Here is an 18,768-nt window from a genome sequence, read left to right on the forward strand (position 1 = left end):
GATTATGAAAAGAACACCTATAACAGTGAAATTATACAATAGTCAGTGGTACCAATGGTCTGATTTTTATTCACATATTATTTCCATATCAAATCTACCTTTCTACCCTGTTATTTTCTCATAAGTCTCTTGTAATGAAAATGATAAATTATTAGATTTTACTGTTATTTTACTGACATCAAGTAGAAATATCTATGTATTAAATGTCTTAAGTAATCAAGTAATCAAAATCTGAATCTATAAAAATATTTTCAACTATAAATAAGTTTGTCAATCACAGGAAAATAAGTTTTTACGGAATATAATTGTAGATAAAAATGTTAGCTCTGCAATTATGTAGCAGTATTCTGTTTTAGTACAGCCATTTAGATTATTTTGATATTACTCATTATTTTAGAATACAAAATATAAAATAAAAATATTCTCAAACTCCGTGAATAGCAAATATATACTCACTGACTTCCATTTGAGAAATATAAAATTTGATAAATGTTTCCTTGGTAACCAAAACGGCAGCTAAAAATTGTGTGTATATTACCGTCGCTAGCTGAAAGGTTTTATATTGGAATATCATAGTGAGAGGATGAAAATAAGCAGACACATACAGTTAATTGATAAACTATAGGCCAGAAAAGCCCTCAGGTATTTCAAGGATGAATATAGCAACCATACAACAATATAGTGCCTATAAAAGTATATGTAGAGAAAGAAGGAAGCAATTGCTCTAAATGCTATGGAAAAAATGCTTAACTAATGAAAATCGTTTACAATGAGAAATATATTTTTACTTAACTGCACACAAAAGCTGAGTATATAATTTGAAAAAGTCCATTTATATGTTCTTCAACTTTTTGATTTATCTGAAGTCAACTGTAGTACGGGATTTGATGAAAGAATAAGCTAGTATTATTTTATAAATACCTCTTTTTGGTATGATACCACTTGCTCATTGGTTTCTAGCATCTAATTTATCATATATTACGACATTTTATACATAGTACGTTTTGTGTTAGAGGTTTTTAAAAGTTCCTTATTTACCATATGTCAGTCATGCCTCCATATGCAATATTTTAAAAGATTTAAATTGTTAAAGGATAAAGAACTTTAAAAAGTAATCCATATTAGAAACATATTTTTAAAAGTTTCATCATTATATACTTTAAATGGAATTAATTAAAAGTTATCTTCCATTATAAACCAAATATTATCCTTAGGTAAAATAAAAGTGTAATACCCTGTGAGGTTAAAATAGATGTCCTTTAAATCCAGTAGTAAATTTCTAACATTCACATTTTATTTCTCTACCTTTTTGTTTGGAAACTTATTATCTGTTCAAAATTATTGACCATTTTCATAACCTCTGACCTTGTCATTTGTATTACAAAGGGATTAGTTCTATAGAAATAATCAGTATTACATACAAAAATTTATTTTGGGGGGAAGATAGTATAGTAGTTAGGGTTTGTTCAAGGAAGCAAACAGTATCAGAGTAATTAATGGTTAATGTAACCATCTTTTCTTCTCACCACCTATTATAGATTTCCCTCACTTTGATAACAGTTTTCCCTTGTCTTGCATCTTTGAAATGTCTTACCTCTCATTTGTTGGACCATGGCTACTTCCTTTACATATTCCCCACAGAATCCTCTGGATTCTAGATTAATTTCTCCCTTCCCTCCATTGTGCAAGACCAACTTTAGCTTCTGGGAGTAATTGGAGTCACTTAACCTAAACAGTAAGTAAAACCCAGCTTATGACAGTGTTTCGTTTCCTGGTATCATTATCAGGTAGCATACTCTGTGTCCAACAGTTCTCAAAAAAGTCAGGTTATTCCATTTTCCCCCAGAAACTGTTATTTTATAAATAGTCACAGGGTCCTTTGGAAAAGGAATGGAACAGAAAAAGTCATATATACTTGCAATGACATTATAGGGACCTTTCTGAGAGTATCAATCTCCTTTTTAACAGTGGACTCTGATTTTTTGAACTTGTCTAGTTGTGAAAAATGCATGTGGATCTCTGCATGTGGACCTTCTGTAATGGAGAATGATAATCTTCGGCTTGATTTTACCTCTGTCGGTGTCTTTGATTTCTCTCTCTCTTCTCCCTCCCTCTTCTTTTTGTAGCCATTGCTGTACATTTCTGTGAGCTAATGGACTCTGCTTGCAATTTCAGCTTTGCTTCCCCCCAAAATAATTTCATCCACATGTCAGTATCAATGAAGTGCTACCACCTGGCTTCTGCCATTTTGGAAGCAATATAAAGGAGCTCGTTCCTATGTAACATAATCCACTTTACCTCCAGCCTTCAGATGGCAGCCATCACCCAACTGCTCACCCATAATCGTGCTCCTGCCTCCAGTGCAGTCCATAGAGCTTTAGCAAAAAGACTGTTGATTGGATTCCCCTAGAGAATATAATAAGATGGTGATACTCAGACTCCATTTTGAGAAATCTTCAGATCCTTGCCTCAGTCTGGTTTATTATATTCACAGAAGTTCTGGCATCTCTACTACATTGGATGCAGTTATTTTTATTTTTTTATTTTTTTATAACTTCCCTCAAGAAGCTGCTGCAGCAAAACGTGAACAGGTGAACACCTCTTGGTTCCCCTGCCAAAACACTGAATCCCATGTCATATGTCAGTGCCCCCTATTGATGAATTCTTCCCTATTAAGTCTTATCACCCTTCAAGTGGACCCTGGGAAATACCCTGGGTTCTTTACCCAGCGCAGAGAATTGGAGTTCACACCAAGGTTTGAGCATATAAGACAAAGAATTTTATTAAGTTGGTGGAGGTCAGGAGATAAATTCTCAATTCCGCCCCCCTGAGCAAAGGAGGCAAAAGTTTTTATTGAAATTAGACAAGGAGAGGTGTGGAAAGAGAATCTATTGGCTGAGTCAACTGCAAACTAGGGTCTGTAAAGTGGGCATCAGAGGAGGGTAACTCATGGCTGCCATTTTGCCCACTTTTATTACATTCCTCAGACTTGAAGGTTTAGAGAGTCCTTTTTCTCAGGCTTCTCTGTAACTGTATGTTTTCTTAAGTTCTAAATATGGGAGAAAAGAAAAATAGGCACTTATTAGGGAGCAAAAAACATGAACTTGTTTTGTGAGTAAAAACAGTTTGCATTAATATGCAAGAAGGCACAACTACATTATATGAAATAGACTACAAAGTTAAAACTAAAATATCATTCATTAGCTCAGTCTAAAAATTAAAGGTGCAGTGTAACATATATCGTATGACTGCTTTTGTTGTCTCTCAATTTCATCCCTTTTACAGTACAATTCACTGATCTTGGGGAAGAAGGGTAACAGCTGTGCTAACTGCTTCCTGCTGAATTAGGGTGCTGAGTAGAAGTCTGCTGGTGAAATCATAGTTCCATATGGTGAAGACATTGTTGGTTCTTCCTTTTTGACGATCACTGCTCTAGAGAGGCTGATATTCTATAGAGTCCAATAACCTGCAATTGCTTAGAAACAAAACAGGTGAATAGTTATAGGATGACGGGGGTGAAGAGCAAGATGAGAATAATAGTTACAGGGCCAAGCAAACTCATTAACCAGTTGGAATTCCATGGAAGGAAATCCTTTTTTGAGTTCTAGATTGATTGGGCAGAGGGGTGGTTAAAGTTATATAGACAGGTTTCCTGTTCATATAGCTTCTGTTTATTGAGTTGTTCATCTATGTACAAAAAGAGGTCTTAGCTATGGCACACACTCCTCTTTGTTTGGCTAGGAGATAATCTAGGTTGATGCAGTTATCCAAGAATGAGCTTAGCTAATAAGTCAGTGGAAACCTGAATTACCTCGAGTGCTACCACCGTGGAAATAGCAAGTTCTTCCACTGTAGCTATAAATTGTGCAACAATACTTCATAATAGGTAAACCCACCCCTTGGAGCTAATAATCCAATTGTTAGGTCTACCCACACCAAAATTAGGCCTAGTGCCTGCTTATGTTGGGTTTAATGAATGGTTTGATATATTGATATATCAGGCTTTAAATATCCTAGTGTACATTGGCTTTGCATCCAGACATTATTTACAGATTGGAGTATTCTGGCTTGAGGTTCAAAGATATCAGTTTCAATACTTAAAAAAGGCAGTTGATTACTGGACTGCCACAAATGAAAATGTATCTTTTTGGTGTATTTTCCCCACAGAGTGTAATCACAAGTGGCTTCATTGTACCTATCTGCAAGTACCTAGAACTAAAGTAATCCATAAAAGTGGGCAAAGGGGAATATATTGTCTTTAATTTTGGGATGTACAAACATGATCTTTCCAATACCTGATTTATTTAAAGCTTATAGTAATGACTGAGTCTGGAAGTAGGTTGAATTAAAACATGAAACTGTGGTCTGCTAGCAGTAGCCCCTCTATGGGAGGTTCAAGCTTTGTATGATTTTTGCTGGCAAAGGCTGTCAAGTCTGGGACGTGGCTGAGATGTTGTAATGGTACAGTAACATAGCATGAGGGTCTGGTCTAAGGGTTGAGGCAGCATAACCAGCAACCTGCTAATTCCTTTCCCTAGCCTAAGGTTTGTGAAGTTTTAACAATGAAATTTTCTCCCCTTTCATCCATGAAGCAAGGGAAGCTGTACAGGAACAAAATTGCAAGTAACAAAATGAAGGGAGCCACTCTAGTATTTAGTTGGGTCTGTTTATGAGGAAAACTCAGTGCTGAAGGTAAGGAGAGGGAAAAAGAGGTGTAAAATGGGGGCATTTTTGGGACTTGGAATTGTCCTGAATGACATTGCAATGACACATACAGGCTATTATATATCCTTCCATAACCTACAGGATTGAGTGGGATAGAGGGTAAACTACAATATAAGCTAAAATCCATGCTTAGTGGCAATGCTCCAAATGTGTTCATCAATTGCAATGAATGTACCGCACTAATGAGAGAAGTTGTTAATGTGGGGAAGGGTGGGAACATGGCAAGTGGCAAGTGGGGCATGTGGGAATCCCTTATATTTTTTTGTATAATATTTTGTGTAATCTAAGTATCTTTAAAAATATATATATCTACATAAAAGTCCAGGTTAGCGAAGGTTCCCATAATCCCTGCCATTAAAAGAGAGATTAGAACAAGAAGGCACTGCTGGCAAAGTGCCAAGCCAAATATCCAGGTTGGGGTGCTTCCCTGAGTATTGGCGATATTTCTTGAAAAGCAATTTAAGGCCCTCTAGGGGCTCACTGGTTACTTCATGGTTCCGATGTGGATTGGTTGTCACTGGTTTGCGAATCAAGGGAACCATGTCTTCCTTCTAGAATGTCTATCATTTACCCCAGTGTGATGGATCCACGGCGTGATTCCCTGCAACTTGAGAGAATGAGTGACAAGAAACACTAGGTGGGGCCCTGTCCGCCTGGGGCTGAGATGACAGCCAGAATGATTGGCTTTCCAAGTGCAAAGCCACACCCAGTATCCAGGATCAATATTATGCAAAGGGATGTCTGTAAGGAAGTTAAGATGGTGAGAGGCAAAGTTTTGGATTTCATCATCCAAAGAGCTAACATGTTGGATAGTAGCTCATTCACAAGTAGCATGCACATTCCCTGTATATTCATTCTTAAGAAAGGGCCTTTCAAAAGTCATTTCTTAGGTCTTAAACCAAGTCCTCTTTAGGGAGCAGTTCTTCCTCCCTGCAGGGCAATGGGTTTTATCCCACCTGAGTTGGGTCTCTAAACAAATCTTAGCTATGGCTTCTTTCATTTATTCTCTCAGTCTTTCTAGTATATTGAGGTCTGGGGTGGGGGTGGGGAGGTTGGGGGGAATGCAAGTGCCAATTTATACCCAACAGTCCAGATACATCTTTGGTCACTTTAAAGATAAAGGCTGATCTTTTATCACTTAGTATGGGAATAGGAAGTCTGAACCTCAGAATGATTTCTCTAAGTAAAATTCTTCTTGCTTCGGGAGCTTTTTATGTTTTAATTTTATTTCAAGTTTGACTGAGTTCTCAGGAAATAGGATTTTAGTGCAGTCTTCAAAACCAGTACTTTCTTTGATCAGCTCAAGTGTTAAGTTTAGTAAATCTCCATTCCTCTGCTCTGTGTAGTACTTTTTTTTTTTTTTTTTTTTTTTTTTTTTGGTATACTTAGGTTTCCCAAAGGGCTGTAGGCTAAGTTCAAAAGTAGGGAAAGTTATCAGTGAGGCTAAAACCTCACCTGTTTTAAGGGGCTTTTTGGCAGCTGTTATTGCCATTTGGTCACCCAAATAATTGCCCTTTGCTTCACTTGTGTAATTGTTTTGATATCCTTTATAGTGGGCTACTGCCAGTTCTCTGGGAAGGAAGAATTTAAGAATAAAGTCAACATATTTTATGTCCTATTAGCAAAAATGAGTAGACCCCATTTTTCCATATTGTTCCACATGCAAGTAATAATGCAAAGGCATACTTAGAGTGTGTATAGATGGTTATTTTCTTTCCCATGCCCAGATGTAAGGCTAGGATCACAGTTATTAGCTCTACACTTTGTGCTGATATTCCAGCAGGTAGAGACTCAACTTCTATTGTTTCATTGAAGATGATGATAGCATAGCTGGCATACCATTTTCCATGGTCCATAAACTCCTACCGCCTGTAAAAAGTTCTAGGTCAAGGTCAAGAGCAGCGCATCTGTGAGTCCTGACGTACTGGAATATACCTCATTAATTAGTTGTACACAGTCATGTTTAGGAGATAACCATTCAGTTTCATAGTTGGGATCCAGCATAAGGGTGCCTGGGTTTAGCTTTGCCACTACGTTCAAGTCAACATTGGGACTTTCTAACAATGAAGCTTGGCACTTGCTTAATATTCCCTTGGTGAGCCAATCGTACCTTTTTTGTTCTAACAATGTGAAAATAGTAGTGAGGAGTGACGATCACTGCAGGATGCCGACGGGTAAACTTTTCAGCTTCTTGCAAAAGATCACAGGTGGTTGCCACAGTCCTTAGCCAAATTGGCCAACCTTTAGTCACTTGATCTAACTGCTTAGACAGATATGTCACTGGTGGAGCATTGCCTCCAAAAGGCTGGGTTAGGACTATAGTGGTCCTGCACAAACAAACGGAATTTTTTCATCAATTCTTGTGTCCCAATGCTGGAGCAGGAACTTTTATCAAGGCTCTGTAAAACAAATATACACTGTGGTGTCCAGACTAGAGGATCTTTTTCAATTCCTTTAAGGGTTTCATAGAGCTGCTTGGCTATAAGTCCAAAATTTGTTATCCGCAGTCTACAATAACCAGCCATGCTGAGAAACCCTCAGAGCTCTTTTTCGTTCTTAGGTTCTGACACTCGGCATAAGGCTTCTTTCTACTAAGCAAAAGAGCCCATTGTCCTTCTGATAGTTCAAAACTAACATATTTACATGGGTTTGTGTAATCTGGGCTTTCATTTCTGATGCTTTTTATTCCTTTCAGCTAGCATTATTACACTGTTTTCATTTAAGGCTTTCTGAGTTTTACTGGCAATCAGTATATAATCTACATACTGGAGGAAGAAACCATCTTGGAGTTGTACCCCCAGTAAATCTTTGGATGGGGTTTGCTCAAAAAGCAATATTATTTCTTTACCCCAGTGTTGACATCTTCCCACTCAAAGGCAAAGAGTTTTGTGATTCTTTTCCTAATAGCATGCAGCAAAAGGCATCTTTTAAGCCCAAAGCTGCAAACCAGGTGTAAGCATCAATAATATTAAAGAAGAGTGTGTTGGGATGGAGCACCATTGTGTAGCTGTCTTCCATTACTAGCTCTAGTCTTTTACAAACCTATATTCTTTAGGTACCAGGTTTAAGCACTGGCAGAATAGGGGTATTAAAATTTGACTGACAGGATCTAATTAGTCCCCATTCAAGAAATTTCTTGATCAGAAGTGAGATGCCAGCTCAAGCCTACTGTCTGAGTGGGTATCATTTCAAATGGGGCGGATTAATGTTCAGGTAGTCTTACTTTGACTTCTCATACTTCAACTGCCCATCCTGGGGGACCCCAATAGCCCATACTTCAGCTGACACTTGTTTTATTTCTTGGGTACTCCAAAACCCTTGGTGTACCCAGGCAGACTTAGTAGGGCTGCCTGGTGATGACAGCTGGGACCTGTGTCTTTATTTTGTTAGGGGAAAATGTAAGGGAGTCTTCCAATTTGCAGAGTAAGTCTCAGCCAAGGAGGGAATTGCACATTTGGGCCTGTAGAGGAATTTATGAGTTAGTTGAGTTTCTTCAGCCTCATACTGCAGCTGCTGTAGGAAAGGCTTAAGGCTTTTAGTCCCCAAAATGCCAATAATAAAAACTGAGTCTTCAATTTCTTTACTTAGCCTCTGGTTTAAGCTTGGCTAATTGGCTCCAGTGTCCACCAAGTAGTCAACTAACTTCTTACCCATTTGAAATGAGGCTCCAGGTTCAGTGTGAGCGATAGGGATGGTCTCCCAACAGGTGGAAGGTGACCCCAGCCCCATCATTCTAGGTCTAGGTCTTCTTCCCCTGCTAACTGTAGGAGTCAGGCCATTGGGCGGGATGTCCTAACCCTTCCTTCCCGGTGAGATGCAGGAATTTCTGCTTCCAGTGTTTCTTTTCCTTACAGTAGAGGCATTGCTAGGTACCTTCTTGGGGCCCTCAAGGGCCTTACACTTCATTGAGCATCTCCATCATCCTTTCCTCATCTCAGGGTCTGCGGGTTTCTGAAGTGTTTGTTAAGAACGGCTCCTATGAGTCTAGATTTGTAGACAGTATGTTTATTTTACTCCTTTTCATACAGGGAGATAATTAAAAAGTATTTTTACATTACTAGATCACAGACACTGACCAATCAGAACAGATGCTGGTAATGCGGAGAACATAGGAGCGTACTGGTGCATTTTATCTGCACATCAGCACTGCACAAACAGTACATGAAAACTACCATTTCCTCACTCAATCGGAAATATGGACATGACCAGGCTTTTTGATTTGGCATGGATCCAATACGGGAAAATATGCTATTATCTTATTTGATTTGCATGTCTTCAGTTAGGAATAAATGTGAGCATATTTTAAATTTCAGTTGCTATTTACTTTTTAAATTCTCCAATGTTTCATTTGTCCTGTTCTTCTGGGCAGATTTTGAATGTTGCATCTATTTTCTACGATTTTGCAAGTTCTTGGCAAACTAAAGAATTTACACTATTGCTTTTCATGGGCATTGCAAATGCTCTACATATTAATATTTTTAATAATTGATGATGTCTTTTTATCATACCATGTTCATTTTAATTGGTTATACTTTTTGTATTTTCTTTATTTCTTCCTGGCTTTCTTTTTCACTTGTAAATCTTCTCAACAGTATGATTAAAAAAAAACATATTTTTCTTGGTAATTATGTATATATCATATAGATTTTATTGAGATATAAAAACTAAATTAGTGATCCAACACTTTATCCAAGAACTAGCTATGTGTCTCATCATTTGTTAATTTAATAATTCATTTATTTTATCACTAATTTGAAATACCACCTCTATCATTTACTAAGTACCCACAAATATGGATTCATACTTTTCTGCTCTATTTACCAAATTCCAACAGTGAGAATCATGGCTCAGAACAATACCAATTTACTTGTTCATTTGATCTACCCTGCAATAAACATGAAATATTTTTATATAGCTATACTAATTCTATCACTCTCAACAAATACATTAAATAAATTTTAAGATTTATTTGCATCTATTTTTGTCCTTAGAAGAAATATCCCACTGAGAAACTTAATCCCCCAGCCTTACCATCTGTTTATTGTCAAGCTTTAGAAATTTTATAATCTGACAGGTGAAAAATTTCATCTTAGTTGGTTTTATTTTGTATTTCTCTCATTATGCATGAAATTAAGCTGAGGCTGTTTGTGTGAACTGTCTGTTCACCTTCTTTACACATTTTCTACATTTTTTTCTCTTGATACTAAAAAACTATTTCTTATGTTAAGAATTCTGTCTTGTGTTCTTGTCTTCTTATATAAGGATACGATTATGAAGAATGATAAGAAGAGTTTGCCAGGCACCAGAGATGATTTCTAGTGTCTCCATTTGCAGCCAGGTTAAGGGGGTACTACTTCCTGTACTCCCAGATTTCACCTTGAAGTACCCAGAGAGAATGACTCTGAGAAGGGTAGAGGAAGGAGTGTCTGAAGGATCTGGTCCAGACTCCATTTGACTTCAATAATTACTCTTCCCAAAATGGCTTTGTACATCCCAGTCGGAGGAACACTAACATCGTGTCCTGAACTATGGCTACCGAGGGCTGCAACTGAGAAGGGGCAGGAGCAGAACTTAAAAAGTGCCCGTTGCCCACTCTCTCTTCCACTTGCTCATGCTCCTGCTGTTCCAAGCAGCAGCCACACTCCACCCATTACCCCATCTGGGCAGTTCTTCAGCCTCCCAAGTGGATCCTCATTGGTTTTTGAGATTCAAGCTTCCTCATTTGATTTTGTAGTAAAGGGCTACTGGCACACACACAGTGGTTATCCTCTTCAAGAAGGAGATGCCACTGCTTGTATTTTCGTTTCCTGACTAGTTCTCCTCACGTCTGCATGCTACCTAAATCTTATGTTTTTTCAAGATATTAAAATCTTTCTACAACGTAGCTCATTACAACTGATCCTCCCACAGGTTGTGCATGAAAATAGTTACTATAGTCATCAGTGTTTCCCAAAATTAAGGGATCACAGATACACCCAGAGAGATTTTAAAAACAAATCTTCAGGTCTTAATCCCAAATCTATTGAATTAGTCTATTGAGGGGCTGTAGTTTAAAACCTGGAATATTTAAAATTTTGATCCTGATGATTAGTTCCATTTGGTAAACAAATGCCTAAGCCACATAATGGAGCACTTACTATTTCACTCTCTGCTTTATGTGTATATAAATTTTCTTCTCATTGTAAAGTAAATTGTTACTAATTTGAAAGAAAGGGCTATGAGACACATACACACACACATAGAAAATGTTTCCAATTTTTGTCCAGCCCTAAAAATTTTGTTGTGGTTTTTGCTGCTACAGATCTCTGGATTCCACCCTCTTCATTAATTCAATAAATATTTAGAACTATTTATTGTAGGTGTTGGGATATAGCAGTGAACAATATAAAGGCATTACTCTCATGACACATTCTACATGGGAAGGGGAATATGCAATAAACATATGGATTAGTTTAAAATATCAGGTTGTTGCAAGTGCTCCTGAGAAAAAAATAAGTTTGTCATTCACAGGATCTGCTATTTTAGATAAGTTTGTTAAAGGAATTGTTCATAAGGAGGTGGCGTTTTATAAGGAACTGAAAGAAATGAAAAAATCAAGTCGTGCAGGTAGTTGGGAATGAGCAGGAAGAGTGAACTATTCTACTTCAATTTTTCTGTTCAAGGAAAAGCAGAGAGCCCTGCAGGGCTCATAGGAGTGAACAATGGGAAAAACTTTATAAGATGCATTTGGGGAGGTAGTCAGATCAAGCAGATTACGTTGTTTCCATCTCTGTTCCCATAAAGTTCCAGATAGAAAACGTGACACACTGCACTGTAAGGATGGGGTTGATTGCAGTTCAGCTTTCAGCTGCCCAAAAACCCATCCTGATGATTTGAGAACTAAGAAGGATCATTGTGTGAGCGTTTGTGGCACCAATTCCTGACACCAATTGAGAAGCTCTAATGTAGGTCCTTGTGGTCATGTAAAGGTATACGAAATTGTTCCAATGTGAAGGGAAAATACTAGATAAATTTATGATAGGACTTCTATTGCAAAGGACTCACTAAGTTTACTGAAAACCACATGATACAAGACCATGAACTGTCTGTATACTTTCTTCAATTTTCCCCATTTCATTATACTGTCCACTTTTAAAAAATAATTTCATTTTTGTGTATTTTAAATAGCAAAGCACATGATGTTTATGAATTTTCAATCCTTATTAATAAGAATGTCCTTTAATAAAACTTTACTAAGCATATATGTGCTAGAATATTTGTTGAACCAAGCAGTATTTTGCTCTACTGTTAATATTATGACTCTCTTTCAAGTAAAAATAGTAAGGGCAATATCATTTGTAGCCATTTACAAAGAAAGCAACCTGATCTATAAAAAATACTTCAACATGGTCACAGATGAAAGCTACGCCTGTATCTATGTATTGAGTCATTATACCTAGTAAAGCTAAATTAGGAAATGTATTTAGAATAATTTACACTAAAATAAGACATTAAGAGAAATGCAGTAATGCATTTTCTGACCTCTACAGCAAAAATAGGTCCCTCAAACTTTCACAGTAGAGAAAAGCTTTCTTTAATTTGTCTATATTGGATACAGACCAAACACTTTGGCATAGGACAAGAGTGGGGCACAGTTAATTTCCAAATGCCAGACGAAAAACCTAGGTTTATTTTTAGTCATCTGCACACTTTGGGGTTTTTAAGATATTTCTTAGAACAGTGTTTCTAGAAAATATGACTGAGGGCAAGAACTTGCTGTATTTTGATACAGCCACTATAGTCAGAGATCAGAACTAACGACTCAGAGATGTGGCTTCATGCCAAAATAACCATTATGGAATATACATATGAGCTAGGAGTAACAGACATTCGTGTAACTTTGTTTTCTAATGCTTTGAAACACAGTTGAAGTGGTGTATAGCATGGAAAGTAAGTGATTAGGAAGTCATCATATGTGAAAATTTCTTATACACACTTGTTATCCACCATTCATTTCTCTCCCTGCCATCCCCTGGCAAACTCTAATTATTGTCTCAGAGAATTTCACCCTTATGTCTTTCATTTATTTCAATGAGAATAATGCTTTCAAGTTTCTTTCATGTTGCAGCATGTCACAGAACTTCATTATTTCTCATGACTAAATAATCATTGGTTTATCCTTATTTTTTATGCCTTTGCCTTTTAGCAACTATAAGGAAGTAAGTAATAGAGTTCCATACAAAGCAATACACTACAATAATGCTCACATTTATAATTACCCATATGGTTACCTTTATAAGAGATCTTAATTCCTTTATGCTGCTTTGAACCTCTTTAGTGTCCTTTCCTCTCAGTCTGAAGAACTTTCAGCATTGCTTGTAGGGCAGGTCTAGTGATGATGAACTCCCTCAGCTTTTTGGGAATGTCTTAATCTTTCCCTCATTTACAGAAGACAGTTTCACCAGATATAAAATTCTTGGATGGCAGTGTTTTTTTTTTAGTACTTTATTTCAACCCACTGTCTACTTACCTCCATGGTTTTTATGAGAAATTAGCACTCAATCTAATTGACAATCCCTTATACACAATATGTTGCTGTTTTCTTGCAGCTTTCAGAACCTTTTCCTTGTCCTTTGCATTTAATATAAGATAGAGTATTATATTTCTTCATGTCTTCCTCTTTGGTGTGAATGTGCATATTCATGTCTTTTTCTAAGTTTGGGTAGTTCTCTGTCATTAATTCTTTGACTATTCCTTCTGCCCCTTTCTTTTCTTTTCTCCTGGGATTCCCATAATACCTATAGTGGCACCTCGATGGTGTTCCAGAGGTATCTCAGGTTGTTTTCCGGCTTTATACTTCCATTTTCCTTCTGCTCCTCAGCCTGACTTAGTTCAAGTATGCTACTTCTTTCTTCACCCAGTTTCAGTCTTCTTTTAAATCCCTCCTGGGTATTTCTCATTTTAGTTATTGTGGACTTCAATTGCAGTAGATCTGTTTGTTTCTGTTTTAAAATTTCTGTCTCTTTACTAAGATTCCCATATTCCTCATTCATTGTTTTCCTTGTGTCCTTTAGTTTTGTTTTTGTTTTGTTTTTATTTTTTTCTTCTGTATTTTCCTTGATCACCTTGAGCATTTTTGAGATCATTTTTAAAGGCTTTTCCAGTATATCCACATTCTGGTCTTTACTGGTGCTCTCCGGATATTTATCCTCTTCCCATAAATGGGCCATCATTTCCTATTTCTTTGTCTTTACCTCTTTTGTTGCACTGTACATTTTAATATTTGGAAGTGTTAACCCTGGAATTTATTCCCTGAGATGTCTGTTTCTTGATTCTGTAACCAGCTGGTGATAAGACAGATTTTCGTGTGCTTCAGTCCTCCCATCAGGGAGGTCTGCCTAAGGTGAATACAGGTTTCCCTGTCTTTCTGGGCCTCTGTCTTGTTCTGAGTTTTTGCTTGTTAATTGTTTTGGAGCTTCCCTGTTCGTACGAGTTTAGTTGTCCCCTCCATTTCCCAGGAGACAGACTGTCCTCTCCAGGGTGTTTGGAGACAGCAATTCTTTGACCCAGACTTTCTGCCTCTAGAGTTTCTTAAACTCCTTTGGTTGTTTCAAGCTTCTTTTGCCTGAAGGGAAATTTCTGGGGGCAGGGACATGCTTTCCCATCAGAAACAGATCCAGGGCTACATAAAGTGGTGCAGGCCAGCTCCACAGTGCCATGAAGAGGGAATCAGAAAGGTCATCAAGAATTTCTTGCATGGCTCCCCAAAGCTGAGGTCTCGTGGTCTGCCCAGCAAAAGCAGCCCATCAACTAAGTATCCCAGACAGCTTGAGGCAGTGCACTACCCCAAAGCCTCCACTGCCCCCACCCCTGTCGGGCAGTTTGAAACAATGGTGGGCATATACCATCTGGCCCCCTACTCTGCTGCTATTAGAGGTGGGCCCCTGTGATCTGAGGTTGCTAACCAAAAGCCAGGATCAGCGATCAGCCATGCCCACCCCTGGTCTCGGGGAAGAGGGCAGTAATGGCTCTATTATCATGGGTGAGCTAGCAAGGGGCTGGACCCCATGGTGGCTTGCCATAGGAGTGGGGGCTGCGTGCTGGTAGCCATAGCAAGGAGAGAGCAATTTACTTTTTACCATAATTTATCAGCTTCTTCCTCTGACTTTTACCTGGATACTGCACAATTTTCCTCTGGCTTCTAGAGTTCAAAATAAATGTTTCAGATAGTTCCTGCCAATTAAATAGCTGTTTTGATCAAAGAACTGAGTCTTTGAGCTCCCTAACTGGCCATCTTACCCAATTCCAAGATTCTAAATTTCAACAAACACGCAAATAAGCTCAAATGGAAATGTGAAAGTAAATGCTTATTTATAATTGGCTAACTGCACTTATTTTTGTAAGAGGAGCTAAGAAAAATATACCTCATATTATTTTTAGGTGTTTAGTTACAATATGAGGTCAGTGCACTTGTAGTTGCTAATTAGGTAAAAGGTTAAAAAACACATTAACCCAGGAGGAGGGGCAGGATGATGGCAGAGTAAGGACTTCCAAGAGCCAGCTTGTCCTACAGTGCACTTAGTTATTACCCAGAGCCATCTAAATTACCTGTTTGTGGGGCCCAGGACACCAGAAGAGCATCCTGCAACATCCTTGGTAGAACAGAAGGAGGAGACTGCCCATCTGCAGTGAAGATTCATGACTAGAGCACTCCATGCCATGGAGCCTGGTTCCCATTCCCCACTGGAGTGCAAGACACCTTGGGAGCTAGTCCCTGACTGGAGTTGGAAACTCCATTTCCCAAAAGTGGGGGAGGGAGTGATGGTCAGGCACTGACTTCAGCTACTGATTAGTACACTTTGCTGGCTAACGTCCAATCCTAAGAATAGCTGAAGTTCGAAACTGCCCATGTTGGAAAGAGGCAGTAGCCTCCATTTTAACTCCACCCCCAGCATGAGGGGAAGTGGGGCCAACTGGATAAGACAGTGACAGTAGGGGCTGGTTTTTTCCACCCAGTTCAGATTGCTGCCCTTGCCTGGGCTCCAGTCCAGCCTCCAGGAGGCAGGAAGCTGTGGTCACCTGCATCAGTCTCTCCAGGCAACCGAAGGTACTTTTGGCAGGTACAGACTGGACTGTTGGATACCTGTGGCTTCATCTCCACCACCAGTAGGATGAGGGGGGGGGATGTTGTTTTGTCAGCTTCTCTGAGCAACTGCAGCCACTTTCAGCCCATATGGACCATCTCTGACTCCATTCCAGTCACAGATAGGGCAGAAGAAGGGATTGTGCTCTGTCAGACTCTCTGGGCAACTGCACCTGATTTCAGCCTGCATGGACTAGGCTACTGGGCATGTCTGTGGATCCATCATGTCCGTGGCAGGAGGAGGGCTAGTGCTCCCTCAGCCTCCCCAGGCAACGGAAATTGCTTTTGGCCCACATGATTAGGTTTCTGACCACACCAGTGGCTATAACCCTATTGCTGATAGGACAGGAGCAGGACAGTGCTCCCTCAGTCTCTGCAGGCAACTACAGTCACTTTCAGCCAGCACAGACTAGATTGTTGGACACATTTGTGGCAACATCCCATACCTCACAGGAGAAGAAGGGGGCCAGTGCTTCATCAGTAGATCTGGGCAATGGTGGCCAGTTTTGACCCACACAGCTGAGTTTGCTGTCCATGCCTGTGGCTCCATCCCTCCATCCCTGCCTCAGGCAGGGAAGGAAGGAGCGTGGAGCTGCATCAGTCTCTCCAGGAAACTACAGGTGGTCTTGGAGTGCCTGCCTTGGATTACTGCACATGGCTGAGGCTCTGACTTACCTCCAGCAGAGGAGAAAGGTGGTTGATACTTTACAGTATCAACCACGTCCTCAGCTCCTAGTCTGCAATCAGCAAGGAAGAAAGGGCATGAAACAGATGAAAAAGAGCTGAAAATTTTCAGATTGGTTAAATATTAGCCACTATGAAGTTGCCAATAAAGTGGAACCAAGTATCCAAATCATTCACAATTCTAGGTTAACACAGCCGTGACTATTGGTTAGAAAGCTTATGATTTCACAATTCTCAATAATAATTTTCTTATAGTATATCACACATCATGGAGGCCAGTGCCCATCCTTCACAGGTGGCACAAACTGCCTCGGGAGCTATTCTGTGGCTGGAGTCATAGCCCCATTTCTCAAAAAAAGGGGAGGAAGAGATGTTTGGCCACTGACTTTATCTACTGTTTAGTAAATTCAGCTGAATAAAGTATAACCCTAAAAACAGCTAAAGTTTGAATCTGCCCAAGTCAGAAAGAGATGGGTAGCTGCCATTTTAACTCTGCCCCTGGCCTGAGGGGAAGCGGGACTGATTGAAATCCAAGTGGTGGCGGGGACTGGCTTCTTTCCACTCAGATGAGACTGCATCTCTAGACGAGGCTCCTGTCCCACCTCTGAACGGGAAGAAGCTGGGAAGACCTGCACAAGCCTCTCTAGGCAACTGCAGGCACTTTCAGCCTGCAAAAGAACTGGTTTGTTGAACACCTTTACGTCTCTAGTCTTCCACCCCCATAGGCTAGGAGGGGGCTGATGTTTCTGCAGCCTCTCTAGGCAACTGCAGGTGCTTTCGGCTCACGAAGACACCGCAGTAATAAATCATAGAAGAAAAATCACTTGAGCCCATCAATTGATGCAGAAAAGGCCTTTGACAAAACACAGCATTCTTAGGAAACTTTCTCAACAAAATAAAGGTCATAATAAAAAACCCACAGTTAATATTTCCCTCCGTGGTGAAAGACTGAAAGTTTTCCTGTTGAGAATGGGGACAAGACAAGGATGCCCACTGTCACCAGTGTTGTTCAGTGCAGGCTTCAAGGTTCTAGCTAGAGCAGCCAGGCAAGAAAAAGAAATAAAAGGCATCCAAATCAGAAAAGAAGTAAAACTTTCACTATTCACAGATGATATGATCCTATACCTACAAAGTACGGAAAAATTTACAACAAAGTTGCTAGAACTAATAAATGATTTGACTGTCAGGATACCAGATCAATACACAAAAATCAGTGGTGTTTCTATACCCTACTCATGCAAACCTGAAGAGGAAGTCAGGAAAAAATTTCCATTTACAATAGCGACTAAAGGAATCAAATATTTAGGAATAAACTTAACCAAGGGTGTAAAGTGATTGTAATCAGATAACTACAATGCATTGCTAAAAGAAATAATAAAGATCTAAATAATTGGAAGAACATTCCATGCTCATGGATTGGAAGACTAAATATCAATAAGATAACGATTCTACCCAAATTGATACACAGATTCAATGCAATCCTGATAAAAATTCCACCAGCATTTTTTAAACAAATGGAAAACACAATTTTCAAATTTATTTGGAAATTAAGGGCCATGAAGAATCAGAAACATCTTTGAATGGAAACATCTTTAAAAGGACAAGGAAAGTTGGGGACATTCACTTTCGGACTTTAAATCATATTACCTAGTTACGGTGATCAACACAACATGACACTGGTTTAAACACAGACAAAGAGACCAACGGAACTGAACTGATGAGTCAGAAACAGACCCTTACATCTATGGTCAAGTGAATTTTGACAAACCTGCCAAACCCACCCAGCTAGGGTACTACAGTCTAACAAATGATGCCAGGAGAAATGGATATCCACACGCCCACTGGCAAAAGAGGACCCCTATCTCACACCTTATACAAAAATTAATTAAAAATGGATCAAAGACCTAAATATAAAATCTAGATCCATAAAGCTCCTAGAAGAAAATATAGCAGAACATCTTCAAGACCTGGTGGTAGGTGGTGTATTCTTAAAACTTGTACTGAAAGCATAAACAATGAAAGAAAACATGGATAAATGGGACCTCCCCAAACATAAGCACTTTTCTGGTTCAAACGACTTTGTCAAGAAGATAAAAAGTCAGGCCACTCAAAGGGAGAAAATATTTTAAGACCACATAACTGATACGGGTCTGTTTTCCATTCTATATACAGAGATCACACAACTCAGCCATAAAAGAGCAAGCAATCCAATTAAAAAGTGGGCAAAGGGTGTAAGT

The sequence above is a fragment of the Dasypus novemcinctus genome, chromosome 1 (genome assembly GCF_030445035.2).
Source record: "Dasypus novemcinctus isolate mDasNov1 chromosome 1, mDasNov1.1.hap2, whole genome shotgun sequence".
Taxonomy (NCBI): Eukaryota; Metazoa; Chordata; class Mammalia; order Cingulata; family Dasypodidae; genus Dasypus; species Dasypus novemcinctus.